The sequence below is a fragment of the Harpia harpyja genome, chromosome 14, assembly GCF_026419915.1.
Source record: "Harpia harpyja isolate bHarHar1 chromosome 14, bHarHar1 primary haplotype, whole genome shotgun sequence".
In the NCBI taxonomy this organism is placed as follows: Eukaryota; Metazoa; Chordata; class Aves; order Accipitriformes; family Accipitridae; genus Harpia; species Harpia harpyja.
Genome location: NC_068953.1, coordinates 15,275,817 through 15,302,046, shown reverse-complemented (window position 1 = coordinate 15,302,046; position 26,230 = coordinate 15,275,817). Strand labels below are relative to the sequence as shown.

The following is a 26,230-nucleotide window of genomic DNA, read 5'->3' as shown; positions in this document are numbered from 1 at the left end:
CAGCTAGGGAATTCTGTTTCTGTTCCTATACTCAGGACAAGCAGCTGAGAAGGGGCGAGGTCCTCGGATCATAAAAAAAAAAAAGCTCCATCTGCAGCCACCTTTCCCTCTTGTCACTAGTCCTTTCCCCCTCAGCCACCAGTCAGCCACCCCCCCTGCTCCAATAGGATCAAATTCCAAGGAAAGAAAACCGCATCTGCTACAGACTGCTCCGCAAAGATTTCCTCACCTGCTCCTCTGCAAGGGCAGAGCAGACCCAGCAACTCACGCCCGGAGACAAGGCAGAGGAGAGCAAGAGAGCCTGGTCAGGGCTAAGTCTGCTTGCCAAGTATCTAAATTTACAGTCGCCTCCCCCAGAATAACCCGTCCTCCCCTGCTCGACCAGCTTTCTCCAAAGAAACAAATAGCATCAGAAGAAGAACAAAGCCAGTGCTGGCCGTCTAAGTCCCGCACCCGCCCCAACCCCCCAAACAGTATTGGGGGCTTCTCATGGCTGACCGCTACCAACGCCCCCCACTGCCAGCCCCAAGTCCTGGAGCCTCCGGGTCGGGCTGACAGGGTAGGAAAGGAACGTGCACGTACCATCCTGTCCTGGGGTGAGCGGCCCATGGAGCAGCAGCCGTTACCGGGGCGCCCGGAGAGCCGCAGATGCACAGGCACAGCCCGGGCTGCGGAGAGCAGCTGCTGTGTCAACGCGAGCTGAGGGAGGAGCTGCCAACCCCCCCCCCCCGACACCCATCCACAGTGCGCAAGGCTGACTTAACCCTCTGCGGGCTGCAGGCTCCCGAAGCACCCCGGAGGCAGGGCCCCGGTGCGGCGCCCCCCCGGCAAGGCCAGCGCGGCCGCTGCTCCCGGCGTGCGGCAGCCGGCTCAGCCTGGCCCTGCACCGAGGCAGGCCGACTGCCGCAGAGCCTGGGCCACCGCGAACGCCGCAACTCTGGCCAGCGCTGCGAAGTGCGGGAACTGGACAAACTCCTGCAGACGTATGGGTTCCCGTGCCATCGGAACGGTTTCTTCCAACAGCCTACAGCCAGGCTACCCCTCACAGGAGCGCGCCAGAGGGGCTGCACTCCCCATCTCGTCCGAGGGCGGCTTTGGTTTAAGTTACTCTTGAACTGGAACCTCATGCCTGGCTCCAACTGCAGAGCAGCTCCTCCAGTTAAAGACAAGCAACGTGAAATACCAGGCCCAGCATCAGCAGCCTGGCTGCGGATAGTTGTGCCTAGTATCGCATACCCAGTGTCTGGCTGCTAGTGAACAGGGAGGTGGCAATGCTGATCTCAGATCCCATCGAACAGATAACAGAATTCGAATGAGCGATGCATGAACACCAGCAATCTGACCGCTGGAGACCTATTTCCAGCACCGTTTTCAGATAAATGTTTAAATCATTTTCTAAGAACCTTGCAACTCGCTTCATAACCAGTATCAGTCTCTGGCTCATTTGACCTCCAAGGCACTTGATGGAGAAGCATGTTCCTGCTCTGCTGGGCTTAGGCCTATCAGTCCAGCATTGGAATATATAGATTACACCATGGCATGCTAGTTGCCAATAGTGACCTTTTTTCATAGCAAGCACTGAAATCACTACCAGTGCCCTGCTTGCTTTACACAAGATCCTGGCTTACTTTTAGATTCCAGGATTACTGTGAAAGCTAGAGATGTCCTGCCTGCCCTGCAGCAAGTCTCCCTCTCAGTGATCTTCCAAGGGCTGTAAGAGACAATGGAACACTCAGGAATAAAAATATCACAGAATTTTGATGAGTTAAAAAAAAATAAATAGAACCTTCTCTCCTGTAGCTTTCGGATAATGCCAATCAGTGGCAAACATCTGTGAACCTCAGAAAAAATTAACGCACTGGAATCAAACATCTTAGATTTCTGCATGTTTTGAACAGGTAACACATCCATATCTTAACACCCTATTTAAAAAGACCAAAGATGAAAAAATTCTCAAGGTACAAACTATTGAAAAAGTAGTTCCATGCTATGGGAGCTGCTGAACTGCTCCATTACATCTGTGACATCCCAGTCTTCTGCTTGACTGTTCCAACACATAGGCAGTAACACCAGCTACTTGATGATGCCAGTTAGTCTACTGCGGTGGCTGGAAACAGCTCCCAATGGGCTGGAGCCTCTGTGGTGAGCACTAGGAGAGAACAGAGCCTTCTGGATTCTGCTTTCACCTCCAACACAACAGTCACTGCAGGGAGCAGTTCTGTAGATCCTTGCCCAACCACTCACTTGACAGTCAAATCAGACAACTAACAAACAGATGGTAAGGGACACAGTTCTCCTCCAGTCACCAGAATCATCAGTACAGCATAACCTCCCAGCCACAGGAATACAGCAACAATTGCAATGAAGTGATTGAGCACTTCTTTTTAATATACACCTTTGTATTGTTAAATCCTGGGACAAAGCATTGGAACGTTCTCAGAAAGATCTGCAGCAAGGCATACAGGCCTTCCAGTGACCCAGAGGGGCAGCCGGTTCTGGACACCAATATAAACACAGGTAATGGTCAACACTTTTGAGTACAATTCTCAACTGAGATACTTAAAAGGGGTTCATCTTTGGAAATAAAATGAGGGTTCAGTCTGAAACCAGCTGTTTTGGGTGAAAAAGCCTGGGTTCTGGAAAGGAGTACAAGTTCCTGCCACCTTCTTTGAAAGAGGGCAGAGAGCTGATATTAACTGAGTAAAGCTGACCTTTTTTCTGTTTTGGTGGAAAGTGAAAGGGTTTTTTGAAATATGTACTACATAATACGGAATGAGAATCTATGGATTTACATTTGTTTAATTCAGGAACTAATGGATTGAGTCCACTGGAAACTACAAAGACTACCTAAAGGTAAAAGCTCCTTTGGATTTATGTCAGTGCTGGGATTACAATGAAAAACAGTTCTATATTATGCTGAAGGAGAGGCCACAGTAGAATGGCTACAGCCACCCGTTGACACTAGGATCTTAACATTCAGTTCAGTATCTGCTGAGCACTACATGCGACTTCAGCAGTCTTGTCATCATGGCATTCATAGACCTGACAATAGCCAGGACTGTGAAACAAATGATCATGGAGATGTGGAAAAGTAAATCACTGCATAGATCGGACTGGGAGTGTCCCATCTTTGGCTGCAGAAAGGCTCAGCTCCCCACCCCGCAGACAATCATGTGGAATGGAGGAATTTCAAGTTCCACTTCAACAAAACGTTTGCCTCAAAGAGCAGAAGCAAGCCTGCTTGCCGGTCCTAGGCTCTTTCATGCTGCTGCTTCCTGGTGCTGTTATAACTAGTTCTATTAGTTGTAAGGTAATGATCAATCATTTCAATTTGGTTTGATAGTTTTAATTAAAACTGTTGGGACAGCAGTCAAAATACAGCCCACCACACCTTCATGCATTCTTTATTCCTGCCTGTAAAGAGCGGAGAAGACGCAGAAAAGCCCATTCCATAGCATACCTGTGCATCCCTACTCCCTCATCTGACAAAGTCTGGTCTCAAAAAACCTTCTCATGAGCCTTAATCCTTAAGAACTTTAGAATGGGAACACTGGATGAGGCCATGAGCCCATCTAGCCCACAGGCATGAGTGGACAGCTAGGGAAAGAGCATAAAAGACATGACAGATTGACATACCTCCAGTTACATCTCTCAGCTCCCAGCAGATGCCCACACTCACCAACAAAGGTTGTTTCTGCATCTTTGTGTAGAAATTTCATGAACTTCTCTATTGCTTTCTGAACCTATGTATACTTTTGAACTCTGTGGCAACTGTTTAGTGATGCATCATGTGTAAGGATTACTTCCTCTTGTATATTTGGTTTCTAACTTCTGCTTAGTGATTTCATTTGTTATTCCCTAATTCTTAAGTTATGATGGGAAAAAAAGAATAATTTCCCATTAACCTTCACTAGAGCATTTTTATTCTCATATCTGTCACATTGCTCTTCCACTGCCTTTTCTATAAGGTGAGAACTGCTAGGTTTGGTTTTTTTATTTGGTTGGTCGGTTGGTTTTTAAGTCTCCTCTTGTAGTGAAGCCTTTTTGATCATCCTCATCACTTTTCTGATGTTACAATATTCTCTCTGAGACAGGGAAAGAGGGAGAGGGTCCAGAACTGCACAACTCATTCAAGAATCGAAAGCACTATACACCAACATAAGGGCATAATGATGTTTTCTACGGTGTTTTCTACTGTTCTAATTTCTAACATTCCATTTGTTTTTTGAATGTAGCTGAGCATTGAGATTGCTGCTACTCTTTAAGCCAGCCCTTGATGTAGTGACCATCAATAACTTCAAATCAGCAGCCAGCTCTGTTATTTCAGCATTGACACTATACTCCAAATCATTTATGAACATGTCAAACAGCACAAGCCCCACACAGATGTAGGGCATGTTGCTTGTGATGGTGATGCTGGTGAGAACGTCCCTCACTAGCATAAAGAGCGGCATCAGGATAACATCTGCCAGTATGCATCTATTCACTGAGAACACAAGTATAACGCTAATTTTAGTGGTCCCCAGGTCCTTCCAAGTTCTTTTTAAGTGTCCCATGTTCCATGTTTTTTTCTTTGGTATCCTGAAGACATTTATGTTGATCCTTAATATAACAACTGTGGAATAGCACATTCAATCTAGCTTTAGAAAACATTTTAGCCACCAGTTAGCAAAAGCTTACTGATTTCTGTGAAATCATAGAAGAGGAAATCTATTGTAGTGTACTCCCTGTACACTACTACCCCCACACAAGACAGAAGTGGGCTGGCTCCACTCTGATGGCTTTTTTTTTTTTTGGTGCATATGTATACTGGTTACATTTGCCCCCCCCCGCTATTCCTCAAACATGAATATATTACCTTTGCTGTCTGTGCTCCCAGCCTCCTCTGCTTATCTTATCATCACTTCAGACTCATTTTCTCATCCCCTGTGCACCACAACAGATATTCTTAGAAACAGAGGAGATCATTATAACTATCAGTTGTGCTTGACATCCCACTATAACCAGTATAACACAAGCTAGAGAGGTTTGCACAGCCAAGTGAATAAGGAGTCAGAAGTAAAGAGCAAAGTAAATGGGGGGGGATGCAGAATGACTGCAAAACAAACACGCAGTCCCCATTTTCAGCTTAAAGATGTACAAGGTGAGCAAAGGATATTACCTAAAGGTGCTGCTTTGCAGCAGTGCTGAGGACAAAGCAAGAGGATATATTTGCTACTACTGCTACATACAAACTAGGCTTCTTAATATTAGAATTAATATCACCCACTTAAGTGTAAGAACTGGCCAGGTGGCAGCCTACAGGTTGGACCTGGTGTACAGGATAATTTCATCCAGCCTACAGTTTTTCATGTCTTTCCTAATAAACCTACAACACTGAGACACATGTCTATGTCACTCCAGAGAGCAGTGCAACTGGTGCAGGAAGGAAGGGAGGGGCGTTAGATAGCCTTGGTCTAGAACTGGTCTATGGTGGAAATTGTGTTGCCATTAGTAGATTTTTCAGAATATTTCAGGATCACAGCTCCCCACTGCCACATACAGGAGGGGCACACACACCAGGACATTTCATACAGTGACACACAACTCTGCAGCCTTTTCCTTTTCTATGCCCATTACAATGGTAACCAAATTCAGCCCCTAGCGGGATATTTAGGGCAGCAAGATCTCCTTCTGTATTGATTTTTTTATATTGACATAACATATTCTATTTCAAGCAGCAAAATAAGATTTGATATAACTGTCTAAACAGGACATTTAGTGATATTAGTAATTGTTCCAAAATCCCTCCCTGTTAACAGTCATGCAAGTACACTTTTAAGCATGAACTAGTCTGATGTCCTTAACTGTATTAAAACTTTCTGAATATGTGAACAGGCCAATTTGTTATCTTCCATCCATGATCTTGTTTTATAAGGAAACGATATTGTTTCAACAATATCATAGCATGCTCTTATCTCTTTTGCCTCAAAATCTCTGTATATGTCATAAAAATTTGGTGTCTTCCAATTGCTATTGAGAACTTACATCAGAAATAGTTATCTCTATGAAATTCATGACTGGAGGTTGATGCATCTACTGTCTCTAATTTACCTTTCACCTTCTGCTCTTGGTTATGTGTTCAGGCCCCAGCAGCCAGGAATGCATCTTTTTGTACCTTGCAAATGTTTTTTTACACAGAAAAATTACTTACGAGGTATGGTGGTTTTCATAAAGCACAGTTCTTGGGCATATATGTACTGCTTGACCAGCAAGACACTTACTTACTCAAAGCTGAAGAGGTTCTTAAACAGCTGCTGCCTTTAACATGCACCAGTTATTTAAGTGGCCTAAAAAGCCTCCTGCACAGCAATTCTTTGAGGCAGCCCTCCTGCCTTCATGTGATCAGATAACAGTTGCAGATCACCTCTTCTTTTTAGCTTTTAAAGAAAACAACAAATGATCATTTAGCAAAAAGCCTAAAAATAGCTGTCAAAGCAGAAGAAAAGGGGCACTAATAAGGAAAGCACTTGCTGAGCTTCAAGTCTCTTCCAGTTCCTAAAGAGAGGGCACTGAGCTTCTAGTTTCCACTTCCTACCTTCTAAAGCCAGGAAGACCTACAAGGCTATGATCAAGAACATTTCAGTTTCTTCAGTCCTTCAGGAAATCAGGAGATTTGCCTGACAGTTATGGGACATCAGAGACCAGGCACCAGGACCATAGAACAGGAGTATACAGAGGCTTAGGATTAAAAAAACCCCAAAACCAAACCAAACAGAGATCAAAACCAACAACAATCCGCCCGGCCCACCCCGCAAACCAACAAAAACCCCACACCACAACAAAACCAAAAAAACCCAAACTCAAGAGAAAAACAGTGCTCTTACCAGTATTGAGGTAAGGCTCATTGATGTTCAACTCCAAGGACCACTCAAATATTGCTATTTAAAGACACTAGTATCCTCTGATGCAAGGACAGATTTATTTCAACTATTGAATTAGAGAAGAGAGATGGAGTTTTTCTCACTCATGCTGACAAAATAAACTCTTCTCTAATTAGCCAAACAGAACAACAGTCACTGAATCAGTATGGTTTGAAACAAAGATCTTGTCTTTTGGCTGAGGAATTCCATTCCCTGTCCACTGGGCTTTGAAAAGGCCTCAGAGCTTCCTGGGATGTAAGGTGTAGTTCCCTTCTGACTAGGATATGGAATTAAATATGGAATTAAACTATTAAGAATGTGAACACTTATTTCATCACTGCACACCTAAGTCAGTATCACACTAACAAGAATGTTCTGGATCATCAATATTAAGAAGCCACAGACCGGCTATTCCCCCAGGCCTGCAAATATAACAAAAGTGACTTCTTAAAATGCTTTCCTGTTATTTTCAAATTTTAGTGTGCAGCCAGGGTCACATCTCCATGCTTTTCTCTACCATGATGTTTAAAACATTTTTATGTAAGTGAAGGCTGTGTGTCTTTATGAAATATGAGACCTCCAAGAACTACAGCTGAAGCATAATACTGAATAGGGCTTACAATACGTGTTGAGTCTAGAGAGGTCATGCTTCTCTGAACAACAGCTCTGAGTTGCCCACTGTCTTATGCTCAAATACACTTGATTTTCTTCATAACTATAGGCCAAACACTTTAATGAGAACAGAGATTCTAATGAACAGTATACTAGCTTCTGAAAAGTGTTGGGATGAAGAATAACCATGGCCTGACCCAGCCATAGCCCTGACACTAATTTGAGTTATATGCTTTTATTAGGAAGGACAGGTATTTATTTCTCTGCACCCCTGCATGAAAAGCATGTAGTTCTCAATGCACAGAACTCTAACCTCTCTGTTAGTCTGCATCCCAGGCTTGTGAGATCTCATTACACAAGACTGTCAAAGTAATTACAAGAGAAGAGGTAGCAGGCTATCACCACAGCATGCTGTGCAGAGAAGACTGCAAAGCAGCGCAAGGATTTGTTTGCATCCATCCTCTTGGAAGATTTTTTTTTTTCCTTTGACTATCCAGTTACTGACTTTCACAGACTATCTGCTTTCAGTAAACCAAAAGAACCAATGACTTATTCAAGTCTTCGGCAAATCACTTCTAAAATCTTCTTGGCTATCCTCATTTCTGTCTAGGCACAGCTATTTTTACTCTTTTCTACAGCCTTTACCGGGATGTTTTTAAAGGATACTTGGTTTTGCTGAATACTTCTGCATCCTTCTGTGCAACAATTTAATGAGTCTTCCCTACTTCCTATCTGCTTTCTTATTTACAGATATTTGTACCTTTTTATTCTGTATGGTTGCTTAAACTCTGACTAAAGATTTGTTTCCCACTTTTGTCAAGTTTCCTTATTTTTTAAATAACCATTTCTGAAATGAAGTGACACCTCTTTAGTTGTTTGTATATTTCTATTTCAAGGAACCTTTAATCCCTTAAGTATTTTCTTCTTTCAGCTGCTTTGCAGGTCCAATACAGTTACATATTTAGGCTTCTCTTCCTTAATTTGAGAATAATCTTTTAATCTTTCTGATACTTCAGGGCCTAAGGAGTGATTATCTGAGTTTTTGAGAATTAGCTTCTCCTAGCTTGCTGTGGTATTTGACAAGTTTATAGGTGGATAGCCCAAGTCATCCATTCCATTTAGTTCTTTATAATTTTCTTCACCAGGTAAGGCTTTACTTTTGTGTTAATAGCATCCCTAATGCAGGTCCAAAGAGACTGTCAGCACCTGTTACCAGCCTCTTTTCCAATTCCTACTTTAAACAAATTCATGAACCCTGTGAGTTTTCTGTGGCAACACTCTGGTCTCTCTTGTCCCAGAAAATAAGGTTTTAAAAATGGTGATCCTAATTTAACTCAGCAACTCAAAAGCTTTAGGGAAAACGACAGAAGATGACCTGTCTAGAACTCTCGGTGGAAAGGATAAAGAGGTTTATAAATCAAGGCTGCGAAACTGGAGCAAACATGAGCAGTACTAAAAGACCAGAAGGAACGTGAAAAGAGGGATTGAGGCAAATACTGGGGCACAGTAAGAAAAAGCAGTGTGTCCCCTGCATGAGTGCAGCATGACTCCTTAGCACCTGAAAGGGTGGCTTAATGCGGCAGAGAGGAAGGAGGGACTAGGATCAAATCCTAGTGATTTCTTACTGACACTGGGATCAAACCCAAGTGTTTCCCTAATAACACTAACACTGAGTTCAAGGAAAGACTTCTCCAAAAGTGTTCCCAATAAGCAGCATATGTCCACCTGACAAAAAACCCCATGCCTTCTACATGGTGTTCAGGATGGCTGTACTTCCTCAGCAGCCTTTGCCAGCATTAGTACCCGATTAGCACCCACAGGACTGCTCCAGCCAGAGGCACAGCAAAGCTTTCCACATGTCCCAACAGACATCCAGAATTAAGGAGAAGGTACAAGCCAGGTCTAGCACTGAAAGTAAAAATGAAACACAACCAAGGCAGCGTCAGAGAAGCTACAAGAGCCAAAATATGGTGCAAGATTCCTCTTCCTGCAGAGGGTATCTTTTTCTTCCAGACATGTTTAACTGCCTCAGATCACATTCTTTCTCTGAACCATCCAGTAGTCTCTTGTAAAAGGCACCAGCTGCCCTGAGAAGGGTCAGATTCCTGGGAACTTGCTGTGTTAAGTCTGTGTCAAAGGCCAGTAAAAGGCTGCTAACCTCCTTATAAAGGAGAGTGCCAGTCCAGAGGCACCGATTCACCAGGTGCTCTGTTAGCTATCCAGGTAACAGATGCCATGCTGCTTTATAGAGAGGACACCTGTAGAACAGTTCTGACAAAATCACAACAGGATCCTAGGAGACGGGCAACAAGTGTCAGTGGCAAGTGTGAAGATGATGCAAAGAGAAGGCAAGGAGCTAAGCCTGGCAGACAAACCAAAAGGAAGGCTGGGGAGACGGTTGAGTAGGATTTAGAATTGGTAGTGGCACAGGTAAAATTTCCAAGACAAAATACATTTGGGAAAGTTGACAATACTCTGAATATACTGCCATGTTTATGTGACTCTGTGTCAAAGACTGTAGAGGACTTGCTTAAAAAAAAGGTACAGTTTTTATTAACCCATACCACTCTTGTGTAATTTTTCTCCTCAGTATGATATTTAGATTTGGAAACCAAAATGCTGAAATGCAGGCATTTTTCTGTAAGCAATGCAAAACATCTCTGCCACATTCCTTGAAGCTGCAGAACCCATAACCTGTCAGGGTCATGCAGATTTAACTGGCATTGTTTGGAGGCTTGTCTCACAATGAATCTAAGTCTGAAGACGAGCAAAAAATTCTAAGAAAAACTAACAGCCACAGGATCTAGTTGCTACTACATGCAAAGATATAACCATATGCTATGATTACAAAACAGGAACTGTTCTTCCAGGCATATTTTAAATTTAAAGAGATAAAATCGTAGTCCCTCCAAATCAGTGCTAGTAAATTGTGTGTATGTTTGGGATATTACAGTTACCAGCTGTTTGCTGCTTATAAGACCTACTAGTCAAAGAACAGAAAAAAAGATGCGAAATAAGCAAATGTTCTTTAGACATCGATCAGATAGGACGCCCGTTTTAGGCACTATTCCCTCTTGGGTTTATGTTCTCCTGTAGGATTAGATCAGCACTGCAGCACATGCTTTCTTGCAAGGATGTAGCTCAGATGAAACCAGAGATGGAAAACAAATGGAGGGGAGGAAAAAAAAATTAAAAAAAAAAAAAAATCAATAACCACTTTGAATTATTCATCTCCATGAAATAGGAATAAAAATGCAAGCGAATTCCATCTTTACAACAGTCGTCCCAGGAGAATTTTCTTTATAGGAGTCAAACTGTCTACTGGAGATTTTCCTGCAGAATCATTAGTACTCAATAAAATTTCAGAGGCAAAGAGGTAGGATTACGTCAAATCCAGACCATTCACCTACCTGAAGGCAAAGTAACATTGTGAATACCCATAACCAATTTCCATAACAGCTACTGTCAAAGCGAAGGCAGACAAAATCCAGAACAGGCCTCAGTTTACAAAAATATGAGTAAAACTTCTGAGAGCAGATCATCTGAAAGAAAAATATGGCCTTATTCTATTGCGTTGTTTAGGGTTTTTTTCCTGTCTTTCTTTTTTAACCATCAGAAATTTAAGTCTCATCCAGCTTATCTGTCCTAGAAAGGTCTACAGATAAAGACCAAAATCACTGGGGAAAAAAGCACTGTTTTAAATGGATTCAAAATGCATTCCACCAAATCCATTTAACAAAGGACTGAGAAATCAAAATCATTGAGTTATTCACAAGCTACTACCTCGATGACAGACCACTGTAAACTTATGTCCTGGTTTCAGCTGGGATAGAGTTAACTGTCTTCCTAGTAGCTGGTACAGTGCTATGTTTTGAGTTCAGAGCGAAGAATGTTGATAACACTGATGTTTTCAGTTGTTGCTCAGTAGTGTTTAGACTAATGTCAAGGATTTTTCAGCTTCTCATGCCCAGCCAGTGAGAAAGCTGGAGGGGCACAAGAAGTTGGCACAGGACACAGCCAGGGCACCTGACCCAAACTGGCCAACGGTGTATTCCATACCATGTGACGTCCCATCCAGTACAGAAACGGGGAAGTGGGGGGGCAGGGATTCGCCGCTCGGGGGACTGGCTGGGTGTCGGTCGGCGGGTGGTGAGCAATTGCACTGCGTATCATTTGTACATTCCAATCCTTTCATTATTGCTGTTGTCATTTTATTAGTGTTATCATTATCATTATTAGTTTCTTCTTTTCTGTTCTATTAAACCGTTCTTATCTCAACCCACGGGTTTTGCTTCTTCTCCCGATTTTCTCCCCCATCCCACTGGGTGGGGGGGAGTGAGTGAGCGGCTGCGTGGTGTTTAGTTGCTGGCTGGGGTTAAACCACGACACTTAGTATTTGTTTTAAGAAGAAAACAAACAAGAAAACACCCACATCTACAAGGACACAAAGTCCTAAAGAAAACAAAACAACAAAATATGCTTCTTTTACTCTGTGTCCTGAAAAAAGGTCCAACCCTTCCCCAACAATCTCATCATTATTTTCCTTTTCTATCAAATTAAAGGGTTAATCTTTTCTCAAGGTCCATTCAAACAGATCCTGACACCTCGAAGTTCTATATATGAAAGGTAGTACAGTAGAACTGGTTCAGCACAATGCACTACCTCCACTTTCCTTGAAGGATTCAAAAGACCGTTCCAGGACAAACCTGCTTACTCTTTGCCTCCATATATGCTTCAAGAATTTGAATTCCATGAACTGCCAACAACATTTAACCACAATGTCTGGTTTTAGAAGCAAGAGTAATAATTTAGTAGGGCAGCTTTTTTTTTTTTTTTTTTTTTTTTTTTTAAGAAAAGCTACCAGTGAATTCTTGTGGTGATTTCAACTCTAGGATCTTTGGTCTAAGAAACCCGCAAAATTGGAAAGTTAGTTATCTGTGGAGATAAAAATGCAGAAAACAAAGGAAAAACCTCACTAGGCATTATTTTTGTCTGTGCTTTGTACAAGGACTGATTTTGAGTAGAAAATAACTGTATCAGTTTATGTCTAGTTAAATAATTATATCAACACAATCTGGTTTGTGAAGACTTACTCTCTAATAACTATGCCTGCATCAGGAATTCTACCACTAGCATTGTACTGACAGTTTTACTAGTAGGCTTCCCATACACACCAGTCCTAAGTAGATGACTAAAGAAAGGAGAGAGGTGGAGCACAATAATTACCTGTGTTGGCTACATTTTCTATCATAGCAGTGTCTTATTGCCTCTCTGCAGCAAATAAGCCTCACACATAACACCTATAGCAGATAACTCATTCTCTACCATTTCCCCCCAAGACAGCAGGAATCTTTGGTTGTGCTGAACATTTGCCTTTAATGAACGTGTATGCCTGTAGTGCTCTGTTGAGAGACAGCAGGTTAGAGAGTCACACTTACATACAAAACAAGAAATGAGCTTGTGGTGACCACTGGACTATGTAGGAACTCTTATATCACCAAATTTAGCCTCCAAGAAACCACATCTGCACATGTCATTTTCATGCATGCAGCACAGTCCTGCTCCCCATAAAGTTTTTTATTACAAGCTCTACCCTTGTCCAGGTTTCGGCTGGGATAGAGTTAATTTTCTTCCTAGTAGCTGCTATAGTATCATGTTTTGATTTAGTATGAGAATAAAGTTGATAGCAACAACTGAAAACATTAGTGTGTTAAGTAGTGTTTATCCCAAGTCAAGGATTTTTCAGTTTCTCATGCCCAGCCAGCAAGAAAGCTGGAGGGGCACAAGAAGTTGGGAGGGGACACAGCCAGGGCAGCTGACCCAAACTGGCCAAAGGGATGTTCCATACCATGTGATGTCATGCCCAGTACATAAACTGGGGGAGTTGGCTGGGGGGGGGGGGGGGGGGGGGGGGGGGCAGATCACTGCTTGGGAGCTAACTGGGCATCGGTCAGCAAGTGGTGAGCAATTGCATTGTGCATCACTTGTTTTGTATATTCCAATTATTTTATTATTATTGTAATTTTGTTATTGTTATTACCATTATTATTTTCTTCCCTTCTGTCCTATTAAATGGTTCTTATCTCAACCCACGAGTTTTACTTTTTTTTTTTCCCACCACGATTCTCTCCCTCATCCCACTGGGTGGTGGGGAAGTGAGTGAGCAGCTGCATGGTGCTTAGTTGCTGGCAGGGGTTGAACCACAACAACGCTGCAATTTTAGGAGCCATCGTATCCCTGAACTCAAGTCATTGACGATCCTGAAGCAAGAATCAGGATCTGGACTATGACTCATGGTTCTATAGGGAAGCCTATTCAGGCAGCCAAGAACAGGTCTGATGCATTTGTATTGTCAGGCAGAAAGAAAGCAAACAGTTCCACATTCCAGAAGACTGTTAGCCAATATTGGGAAGGTTAAAATCAGTTTTAAATGATGGACAGCTGATGAGCAGATATTTGTTCAAGGTGTTTCTAGGGGATTCTCATATAATTGTTATCAAAGAATCAATTGCCTGCAATAAAATACACTAATTGTTAACTGAAACTCATGATTGGTACCAAAATCATTGATCTGATTTGTCTACTAGCCTAGACACATTACAGACAAGAGCAAGAAATTTACACCATACTTGTGTAATGTTGGTTATATTTTAGAAAACAGTAACTTCACAGCTGAGAACAGTGTGCATGAGCTCAGCTTAGTGTAGACAGCTAGCTGTGCATGTATTGCAGGCTATTAATTTAGATTAATAGTGATTAATAATGTTGTCATTACAGAAACCACTTGAGTTTTTTTGTCGGTTTTTTTTTGGTCTAGGGTTTTAATTTCTGAAAGGCAGATTCTAAGATTCTAAAACTGAAAAGATCCTAACACAGTTACAAGCATTGTTTGAGGTCAAAACACACCAAATTAGTCTGATTTATACAACAACACATTGTGAGGTGAGAAGACAGCTGCATGTAGTAAGATTTCTTCCAGAAGAGAACCCAGACCTAGTAGACACAGGCAGAACGCAATATAGTGACTGGAAACCACAATAAACAAATTCAACCTGGAAGTGAGGCACAGTTTTTACCATGGGTAATTAACCACAGAAACTAATTACCCATGGTTTATAGCAGACTGCTTGCAACCTGATGCATTCAAATAAAAAACAATGCCTCACCTTAAAAAGTCTGTATAACACAAAAATCATAACAGGCCCCCAAAACCCAAACCCAAACGATCATTAAAACATTAGTTTGGTTTAAAATAAAGATAGGACACTGTCTTCAGGCAGTGAATTTATTTTCTCTGCAGTGCTCTTAGTTTTCCAAAGCTCGAACTCAGGAATTGACTCATTTGTTCCATTACTGCTTCATACAGGCCAGCAGGATAAAGCAAGAAGTAAAAAAAATACAGATGGAATAGGGATCTGGTGTAGATCCTCTGCAGTAGCACATTCACCCTAGCAAGAATCAGGAAAAGCTGACTGCTTTTGCACACAATCCCCTAAAGTTTCCAAATCAAGCAGCAAGGCATTCCATTACACAGAATAGAGTGAAAACAAGTTGGTACTTGAAAAGAAAGATGCCTCTAGACACAAGCCCTTAATGATCCCTGTTAACTCCACTTCAGAATTCATGATTTTCTAGCACAAAGACTATTATGATTTCTCAGTATCAAATAGAAAGCATGTCGTCTCAGATTCCCCAGGAAAGAAGCAACATCAGATCAGAAAAGGAAAACAGTGCCTCCAGTCTGCAATTTTAAGTTCTTACAGAGGGAGGAAAAAGGCACATGTTCTAGCAATGCCATGGTTAATAGGGCAAGACAAAATCCTGGAGCAGAGCCAGTCAGACTGAGGGACATCTGTTTTCTAAGGAGGTAGGAATTATGGCATTAAAATTACAATAGCACATGACAACAATTAATCTCATGGCAAAATAGGATTAACAGGCTCCTTCCACGCTGTTTTTCACTCTTCTGAATTTGCACCTAGCGGAAGAATTTATTTCCTGAAATAGCAGCTAAGATCCTAGACAAGATCACTTCAGGGGAATTCTGTTCAGTTCCCTTGCCCAAGCTGGATGCTGCAGAGCACCAGCAGCACTGTCATCTTCCATTTCAGAGCGGTGCACATGCACTTCATGTACCAGTATGGGAAGCTGATGACACAGCCTGTTTCTTTTGCATCTAGCACTTGAACGCCACCAGTTGCTCTGCTCCACGCTAGAGTGGTGAGATAGTGCACATTTGCTAGCTGTAAGTGAAGAGGCTTTCCCCTTCATGAAGCCGCCGTGGGAAGTACTGCATAAACTGAGGGCCAAACCTTTCTAGATGTACCTGTGAGCTCAGGCACAGTAACGGCTCAGCCCAGGGTCCTCAGCCCTGGAAAGAGACCAGCACTGGAACATCCAAAGCCACTCACCTCCAGCTGTTCAAGTGCAACACTCAGGTAAACAGGAATTGAGAGCAGCTGGCCAGAGACTCCCTCCTGAAGCCCGCACCAATACTAGGGATTCTTGAAAAGCAAGAGAATTGGGGAACTGCATTCATAGCACGGTAGAGGGAAACAGACCAAGAAACCTGTCAGAAAATTATGCACAGCTGTTGAAACTGTCACATGTTAAAGATTATTTTCCTACTTAATCCTCCTTCCCATTTGCTCATCTTGGTTGTCATAGCAAGGTCCAGTTGACAAGGATTGGAAAAGCCTACTCTAAGCCACTCCTAGGCAGCAACACTAGAGGAGAAAAGTGTACAGAGCCACAGTGAAAAAATGATACACTAATAATACATTAACAAGGCTTTAGTTACCAATCTCTAGATATGACTGATGCTAGAATCCCAGTAACATTCATAAAAAAGTCACCCAAAGCTTGTATTAGCTTGTAATAAGTATCTCCAATTTCAACATCTCTGCTAAACATGGAAAAACATGAAGACTCCAAAAGAAGTGTGTATTAGAACTAGTCTTATTTAGGAGGTCACTCTGTCATTGCAACTGCTGTGCTTACAGCGCACATGGCCACCAAGAGAACGCTGCCTTTGTCAAGTTAAAGAAATGTCACTGCAACACTAAAAAAAAAAGAGAAAAAAAACCCCCAAAACAAAACTACAAACACCAACCCTGCTCCCCAACCCCCAAGTTATTCTGTGTGCAACTACTGTGATGGACAACATTAAATAGCTATCAGAGCACTGTTTAAAGAACTGTTCTGCATCATACAGATCCTGCATAAACTGTTATCCAGTGACTGAAAGCTGCTAATTTTATAAGATGGAGAAAATGGTGTCTTCAACAGCCTTTGTTGTTTTTCTGCTGGCATTGAGTGGAAACACATGCCCCCTTTTTTTTTGTTCTTAACTGGCTCACTCAGAGCTTTTGAACACTTTTTTTTTTTTTTTTTAAATAAGAAGATAAACAGCTTATCAAAAAAGTAGAAGTAAGAGAATAAGGCCAGACAGCCAATGAAAGAAAAGAAAATGCTATTCTAGGCAAAAAATAGAGAATTAAAATGGGTTACACACTAAAAGATGGCAGGTGTCTGCTGAGAAAAAAAAAAAAAATCTTATGTAAGGTACTAAAAACAGTGCCTGCAACCCTTGAAATGCCTGAGTTGTCAGAACGATGGAACTGGGTGTTCACCAAGGTCATAAAAGACACTGCTCTGCATACTCAAATGCTGAGTCCTAACAGCCACTTCATCTTTCCAGCAAGAGGCCACAGCTTCCAGAACCTGGGCCAGTACTGCACTGGCCTCAGCCAAATTTGATGGAAGCCAGTCAGATTCCAGCAGATACTGAAGTCTGGAGCACAGGTAGGAGGGTTTATTTTGTGGTGATATCCTCAGCTGTTGTTCATGAGTGACAAGAAATGGAAATCTTATATTTATTTTCAAGTACTACAAGAAGCCATATAAGCACCATACCATAAATAGGGTCCACAATTATAGACAGGCAGTAACACTGAGTATTCATTAAAATAGGGAATCCAGTATTTTGCTAAAGTTCTTATGTGATGGACCTTGTTCAAAGGTGATGTGTTCTTTCCATTCTTTAGAAGTACAGCTTAATGAACTCTCTATTATCTTTATGAGGGTAAAAGATGATCTAGGATAGTGCTGCATGCTGTTGCATTATCTTCATAAGCAGCAAAGTGTTGTGTCTATTGATTCAGGTTTAGCTCAGATAATCAAAATGATTAAGAGGTTTGAACAGTGGCATTATCATAAGTCTTAGAAGTCCAGAACTCTTCAATTTAGAAAGGAGCTTATTAAAAAACCAAACCAAACCAAAAAAGCTAGTAGATTGGGTCATTATTCACCAAATCCTAAAACAGTAGAAGCTAGGGAACACTCAGTAAAGCTAAACCAGCTAAAAACAGAAGAGGATTTTCTTCTTTAGATAGCAGTCAGTGAATTTCAGGAACTTGCTGCTACACATGACTGTGGAGGCAGACAGCATTTGTAGATTCAAGAGGGATTAAACAATTTTTACTAAGAGTAGTTGCTGGGGTGTGCCCTTTAACATCCTTAATCCAAGCATTATGCATAGTGAGGGACCTATGAGAGGGAAAAAGGGCAATCAAAAGCAGTTAGGGTCAGATGCTTCCCTGAATTGCATCTCTTGTTGCTACTTCTGGAGGCAGAATATTAGGCTAGATAGACCACCTATCTGATTCAGTAAGGCATTTCCTTTGATCTTATTTGCTTTTAAAAAGCTGAACAGAATTTTCACCTCACTATTCAGTAGAGGAGCTTAACAGAACCAGATAATCTATGAAAAATTGTTTCTTTCATAGGAATGATGCTTGATGTGAGTAGATCCTATATGATTGTACTGAAGCCTCAGCAGTTTCAAATGTATAACAAATATGCACAGAAATGTCAGTTGCAGAGGGTCAGTTTAAAGTTTACATGAATTTTGGAGTGAGGGAAGCACCATTAGCCCTTTCAGTCAGTAATCAACATTTGGACAGAACAGCATGAAAGCAAGAAACTGATGTTAAAGTAACCTCTACTTAGCTGAAGTGCAAAATAGCTTATTGGAGCTCCAGTTTCTTATCTTCACCAAGTAGCCTTTTGGATATCACCATGAGAACCATAAGGTGTACCTTATGAACAAAGGAACATTTTGAAATACACAAAAGGAAAACAAAGATTAATCCTGATAACTTCCTAGCTTGGCCTACCAAAGAAGGTTCAGTACGCTGGCTTCAAATGCATAAAATGCAGCCCAATACTACCATCAAAGAGAACTCTGCAGATGTGTAGTTTCCAGAGGAGCTCTCTGGGTGCTAAAACCACCTGTTAAAGATGGTAAAAGCAACATTTTGAAATAAAGTTTTATATATGAACTTAGAAGTTTTTTGCTTTTGTGCTATCTCTTGTTTTAAAGCTTAGCTCTGCAGGTCAAATGGAGCCAGAAATATTCAGTAAGTATTTCTGTTCTGTATTTGGAAGAAATGAAGAATATATTTTAGAGACAATGAAATTATTTCTATTTTGCAGTAATGGTGGTGGGAGATTGCAGCAATCAGACTAAGTCTATACAAACAGATAATTTCTGTACAAGATCTAAAAGATTGACTAAGAAGCTCTCAGCTTCCAATCCGAGCTCCAGTGCTCTGGCATTTAAATCCTAGAAGACTGGAAAACCCATCAGCAGTAAAGATTCAAATTGCATACAAAATGAATGCCAGTCAGCATGGCATTACAGAAAATATGACCTTACTTCTTAATAAAACCCAAATAAGCTTGTCAAAATCTGAAAGATTGTATTGATATAGTGTAATTATTTCATAAGGCATGTCATACAAGCCTACACCAGGACTTTTGCTGTCCACCATATTCATAAACAACCTGAAAAGGAGGAAAGCAGACTGGTGGAAAAGCTTATGGATAATACCAGGTTATTAGTGTGGCTGAGGAACTACTGAGGGAGAATTCGCAATGCTGAGTTTCATTTGCCATTTTATTCATCAGTATAAATCACACATGAAATGACACTAACTATTGCTAACTAGAGCTAACTATTACCACTGGGGAGAGATCTTGAGGTTATGATAGTCTTAGTTCTATTCAGGAGTCAGGTCACTGCTCAGCAGCAGTCAGAAAGTGAATAGATATGTTAGAAATCAGGAAAAGAAGAAAAAAGTCTTGTGGTACTGTGTAAATACATAGCTCTACCCCACTTTGAACACTACAGCATCTCAAAGAGGTAGATCTGGAAGACATCAATAAAACAAGAAAGATGAAAGGTATGGAATAGCTTCCCTATAAGGAACCATTACATAAGCCAGGCCTCTTCAATCTGGAGAAATAATGTGAAGGCAAATATGCCAAAGCTATAATGCAACTAGACTGGACAGAAATTGTCCAATGTAGGAAGGTACATCAAAATGAGATCAGACAGGAATGAGGATCCAAGGAAATAAGAAGAGGTTGCAGGTTTCCTCCTGCAACATGTCACTGAACTGTTCTACTCTTTGCCAGATGTTTTTACTTCTAGTAGGGAAAGACTGAAAAACTTTGTGGAAGTTGAAAAGTTCTGAGTGTTACTAAACACATGGAAAACATACCTCTCCATGAGGCAGAAAGAGATATGAGCTAGGATAGTACAAGGAGGAAGTATTTTATGCGCTCATCTTGCACTCTTGCCCACATGTCCATTTTTCGTCACTGTGCTGGGTATGCCTTTTGTTTGAACTGGTACAGCTACCTACCCTAACATACAGCATTCTTACAAAATACATATTCTTACAGAACACATACATAACTGGTTAAAGTATGTCTGATAGATCCCAGTGGTGCTTGCAAGTCCCACAGAGATATTCTTTACCAGTTATCTGGGAGAAAAATCTAAAGCTGTTGGTAACAGAAGTCAGCTGAAAAGAGCAATGCTTGGGATTGCTGCAGCCACATGTAGCAACAAGAAACATGGGCTGCACTTACAGCATGGGAAACTGTATTTTGGGACACTGCAATTCATGGGATCTTTGAGGTCATGCTCAGCATGGTTACTATGAGAGCAAATACAGCCCTCAAGCACATAAGGAAGAAGCACAAAAGCTGACAAGTGCTTGCTTTTATATTTCTCTGGTCAGAAGTATGTTGGCAGACAAATGGTGCAGGAAAGTTAATTGCTCTAGGACTAGAAAATCACATCTAAAAGTCCAAAGAATCATTATTGCATCTGTGAAAAAAAAAAGTGTTAACCACTGACTTTTTTACTACCTAAATATGCAAGCTTAGGACATACTAGTCCTTTTACTAACAGCCAAGAGCTGAACAAAATCCACCACTGGATGATCTGTTACAGAAGTCTCTAACAAGAGGCCACAGCTGTGGGGAACATATACTTTCACTGTAATATAATTTTCACAAGCAATTGGTCTTTTGCCTCTTGTCTAGAACAGCTTTTGCTTGAATACACAAGCTTGTCATCTGTATTATCTGGGAACTGTAATTTGAATAAACAAGGCAGCTTTTTTTTTTTTTTTTTTTTTTTTTACTGTCATGCACTTGAGATTGATCACTGAAAACTAACTAAGTAGTGTAGTGGAAAAAAGTATATGGCACAAGCTGACACTCAAAGCCATTCCAAGTTCCATGAAGAAGATGAGTCACTTGTACAAGTAAAAACATTAACCTCCAAGATATCTGTTACTGTAAAAGGAGGATCAAATGCAGACTTTCAGACTAAGATGTGCATAGAGGACTCATGCATTTGCCTTTGCTTCTTAGCAGGTTTGTAACCAACCTGATTTGTGCCTCTAGTAAAATTCCTTGTTCTTTAATTGTTGCAAAGTTGAATTCATAGTGGCACAGAACAGCCCAGGTTGGAAGAGACCTCAATATATCATCTGGTCCAACTTTTAATGGGAAAAGGAATACAGATATTATCTAGCACCCTGTCCAATCGCATCCTGAAAACCTCCGGTGATGGGGACTCTACCATGTCCCTGGGGAGGTTGTTCCTGTGACTGATTGGTCTCACAGTAAAGAAAATTTTTCTTACCTTGAGTTGAAACCTCTCGCAATGCAACTTGCACTCATTGCCCCTTGCAAAGAGAAAGCCTCCATCCTCTTTGTAGCTGCCCATAAGTTCTAGAGATGCTGTAAAACCAGATTCTTCTTCTCCTAACTTGAGTTAATAGCATTCTAGGAGTACTCATCCAAAAAGACAGCTGCCTTCAGGAACCATAATGTAACTTTGCTACATCCTCAGTGGGCTGTGGCAGATATATCTGTATTCTCAGCTGGCATTAAATGTAAAACAAAGGCATCAGTAGGATGTGAAGCATGTGTATTAGGTTGAATGCGAAAGGCTTCGGAGCCTGAAGGCCATCTGCCTGCAAGGCAGCTAGTTATTAGACTGTTACACAAACCCTGCTGGCTTTCAGCATAAAACATTAAGTTTGCAAACAAACACGCAGGCTAATACTTGACAGTTTAATATTTCTGATAATCCTTTTACAGAGGCAAGAAAAGTATCTCATCAATGTTTCATTATTTCAAGTATTTGTTCCATCAAATTCATGAATGTTGTTCTTAATTGCTTGATTTTCAATTATGTAATTAGTTATTTACAAAAAGTTTTCTGATGACTAACACAAAGTACAATTTGAGAGGATAGATCACTGGGATGGCTCTTGAGCTATTTAAAGTCCCCTAGTCGGACTGAAAGCAGCTGCTAATATTCATGTAGAGAAAAATGTTTTCAGAAAAAGGAGTTGTTTTCTCTGAACATCAAAACCAACAGATACCAGAAGGCATACTTCCCTTATGCTGTAAAGTAATTATTTTGAGCTTTTCACCTTTCATCATGTCAATTTTTATTGGAAAGAGACACTCCCTCTCAGCTATAAAGAACTATTAACATCCAGCACAAGGAGACACTGGACAAGATCTTAAACTATTATGGCAGCCAGCAGCAATTGACAACTGTGCAAAATTGCACATGGGGCTACCCTCACCATATAAGAGCACACAAGCCTTCAGTATTTCACCTTGAATTGGTTTGACACTTCTGCTCATTTTTCTCAACACATCACCCTCTCCCTCCTTCAGACCATTTACCAGCTTCCAGATTCTCCATAACATATAGAAAGTCTGTCATGCAAGGTCTTCCATAGTTGTTCCTACCTTTTTCTCTTCTGTTGCTGCCATTCAGGACAACCTCTTTTCCCTTTGGGCAGGTCATCATCACATCCGTGCTTGGTTTCTTGCTGTCCCTACCATCCATATCCTGTAAACTATGCTGTGAGATTACCCCTACAACAAGAGTCATGTTGTTTGTGATACTCAGAAAACAGCCAGCAAGTTAGTGTGGAAAAAAAAGAAACTCAAAACCCACAAAAAACCCTCCAACAACAAATAAGCTTTCATAAGGTGCATTGAGTATCACTTGTATGACCACCTCACCATTACCAGCTCTGTCCTCAGCTTTTCTCCTCTTGTTTGTACCACATTTGAGACTCATTTGTTCCTCATCATCCCTAAACAGACTAAAAACTTGTCAGAGGGATAACTGTGCCCTCTCTGTTCCCAGAGAATACTGCAGTTACCTTTTGATTTCACCTTCAAACACTAAGCATTAACATAATACAAATGCAGTTTGGAAATAACTACTGTAACCAAGTGAGAAATTGCAGATAGGAGAGTCTTGGAATATTCTGTTAGGTAGACTGCTTTACTTAGTCATATTGTATTACCAGCCTTCATTTTTTGTTTCTTGCCAGCGATGTCAAACTTTTACAGGTTGTTAGAAGTCTATAGAGTAAGAAGCCTTTTGCATTAAATAGAAGGTCAAAGAACTATTCTGGCTTTACAATAACTGCTGTGCTCCAGCTGACTTTTCCCTAATCACGGAGTGCAAACATCAACCATGAAGGGAATGATATTCTGAGATTAATGCACATACTTCCGAAAAGAATAGTTTTATCCTCCAGAGACACCACTAAGTATACCAGTGTGGAGGTACAGGTCCCTCACACAAGCAAGACTAGGATCTTTCAAGTAGTATGGAATCATAAAAACATTAACTGGAAGGGACTTCAGGAGCTCTCTAGTACAGCCTTCTGCTCAGAGGAGCTAACACCAAGCTATAAATACTAAGAGGAAAATCAGCTGCAGCCACTCTTCTCTCTGCTCACAGCAGGAACAAGAGGGCACATACAGTGTAGAGCTGAACAACTCCTGTTGTTAAAATGTTTCTAGTTTTATGTTATGTCCATCTGGAGCAGAACTGCGATGAACACACATCTTCATAGGGCAAGTACAAGATATGCAGCAAAGAATTTGCAACAAGTTGCAACAGAAACCAAGCATATCTGGAGAGACACTTGTCCAAATAGCCAGATCGAACCATCCTGAAACATAAGGATACCTTTATTCAACAGACCCACAGGACAAACTGAAGCACAAAGGCAAGACTTGCTAAGGGGCTTAGTGACTTGTCTGTTTGGAGGATCTCTGTGTAAATAAACAGTGTAAGTTAGGTAAAAAACAACCTTTTTAGAGAGTGTGTCACTCAAAACTTGCCTGCCCTGCTCCAATCGATCAATGACATTAGCACTTCTTGTAGCTGTTGCCTAAGTTGTAACTAACTCATCACAGCTACGATAGTGGTGTTCATACTAAATGGGGTTAGGAATTCATGCCAGGAGTTACTTTTACAGTGTGTGGGAGAAGAGCAGCCTCCCTCAGATTAGTTTACTAAATTTGATAGAAAATAGCTTATTTGGCATATCGGTTTTGAAGAGATAACAGTATCTAGGAAATGTCTTACACTGCAAGGGCTACACCTGCATAAACAAAACCCAATCTTGAATTGCAGCACATCAGGAAGCCATATATAGAGATTATTTTTCAATATATCCTGCATTGATATTTGCTATAGGATGAACTAGAATTGCACTTGATCCCAGGTAACAACCATTTTGTTGAACAGGGACAGGGACAAACTGGTCAGGGACAATTTGCAGGCAAGTTCCTCCAGGAGAAGCTGGGAATTATCCTAGAATACAGGGTGCATCCCACTGGTGTCTACACCCCGTCACTTTTTCTCTACAGTGTTACTGAAGTACAGCAGCACCAGAATCTTAAGGAACAATTTGACTAAGCCAACTCCAGAACTTTCTCTATCGCACACTGGTTAATACATAGCAACATGCAAAACCCCTACATCAAGGAAGATCATGAACACACATGTTTCTTCATCTCTACCAGATATTGCAGATAGCTATGGCTGCTTATAGTCTGCAGTGTGGCACTAGAACAATTAGTGTAGAAAGGAAAATAGATATCAGTTTCCTACTTTGCACTGTCAGAAGATAGAAAACAGACTTACAGATCATAAACTGTTCTACTAAAGTGACAGGCCATTGTTCTGTTGCTTAGTTGAGACCACCAATATCTGTCAAATTAAAGCATAATTATAACAATCTGTATTTCTATATAGATGAGATAGATAAAACTACTGCTACTGATCAGCAAGTTTGTCAGTGAAGCATGCAAACAGACCATAGAATTGTTCATGTTACTGGAATCCTATCCATCCCTATACATGCCTTAGCTCTTTCCTGAGCAAATATTGAACATTTCTTATCACATGCCTGTCTAATGTTAAGCACTATTGGGAAAACAGGTCAGGATCTTTAGACTCTAGTGTGATAAAGCAAGGATTTTTCAGGTTTGGTGATACCACAGCACTTTATTAAACAGATTCATGTTAACCTAGCCATTATCTTACAAATGCAATGTTAGCAATAAGAACCTGAGTCCTTAAGATCACAATGGGTGAACAGCAAGAACCTACAATCTTTTAGGCCACATGACTCATATCTCACATTTTCCAGATAATTAGACCTGAGTGAGAAAGCCCACAGGGGGCTTCATGGAACCTTATAGCACTCTCATAGACAAAATTTCTGGGGAGAAGATAGGTAGCATTTTTAAATGTTTAATACACAAAATATTTGCAGTTATAGGGGAAAGCCTTCAGACAGGAGGACCTGTCGTGCTTTACAGATGGTCAGAGTCCATCTAATTCAGTTTCCTACTTTACAGCCTGAATGAGGATAATGCTTCAGGCTCCAGTTACATTGCTCTAGAGTTAGAGCTGTCCTGCCATACACAAATGGAGACATGGTTATAAGATTAAGTCAACTTTTAGGTCCTGTTCACCTACAGAACCACAAGGCCACAGCCATGACAGAGGATTTTACAGAACAGCTATTTGCTGACTCATTAAGAGCTTGAAAGTTAAAACAGGGCACAAAGAAAACTGGTAGCCAGAGGCCCTACAGCGTAACACTGAACTGTCTACTATCTCCTACACATGCTAGAGTTTTGTTATTTCTTGTTTTCAGACCTAAACTTAATGGGATGCAGAAGTCTAACCTGGAGGTGACAAACACATCACCATTATGCCAGATAAAGATTAGATCATAAAAAAAGCAAAAGCAAGACAAAAATCAGAAATTTTACTTTCTATTATCAGTGGGTTTTGATTGTCCAAAGTTAGGGTTATGCCAGTCAAGTAAGGCTTCAGAAGAAAGGGAGGCTATCAGCTCAGTTCATGGGTTTCTTCTTAACTAGCAGTAATTATTGTTTGCTCTTTCTAAAAAAACTGCCAGCCACAAGCCATTCAACTGCTGCTGTAGTAGTCTCTTCCATATAGACATGAGAGCTTCCAGATCCACATGATACCCAACAGAAACACAACC

The 26,230-nt window shown here is 41.1% G+C and overlaps 1 protein-coding gene across 2 annotated transcripts in view; it reads right to left on the bottom strand.

The window, feature by feature from the left end:
- Positions 1-26,230, bottom strand: part of MAP1A (microtubule associated protein 1A) — a 72,638-nt gene that overhangs the window by 38,309 nt on the left and 8,099 nt on the right. Inside the window, exon 1 of one of the 2 annotated variants that reach the window (XM_052808972.1) lies at positions 583-618. The exons of the other annotated variant lie outside the window; for it this stretch is intronic. The gene's annotated coding sequence lies outside the window, so the exon portion shown is untranslated. Of the gene's footprint in view, positions 1-582; positions 619-26,230 lie in introns of those variants that run through there. 2 annotated transcript variants of the gene reach the window in all.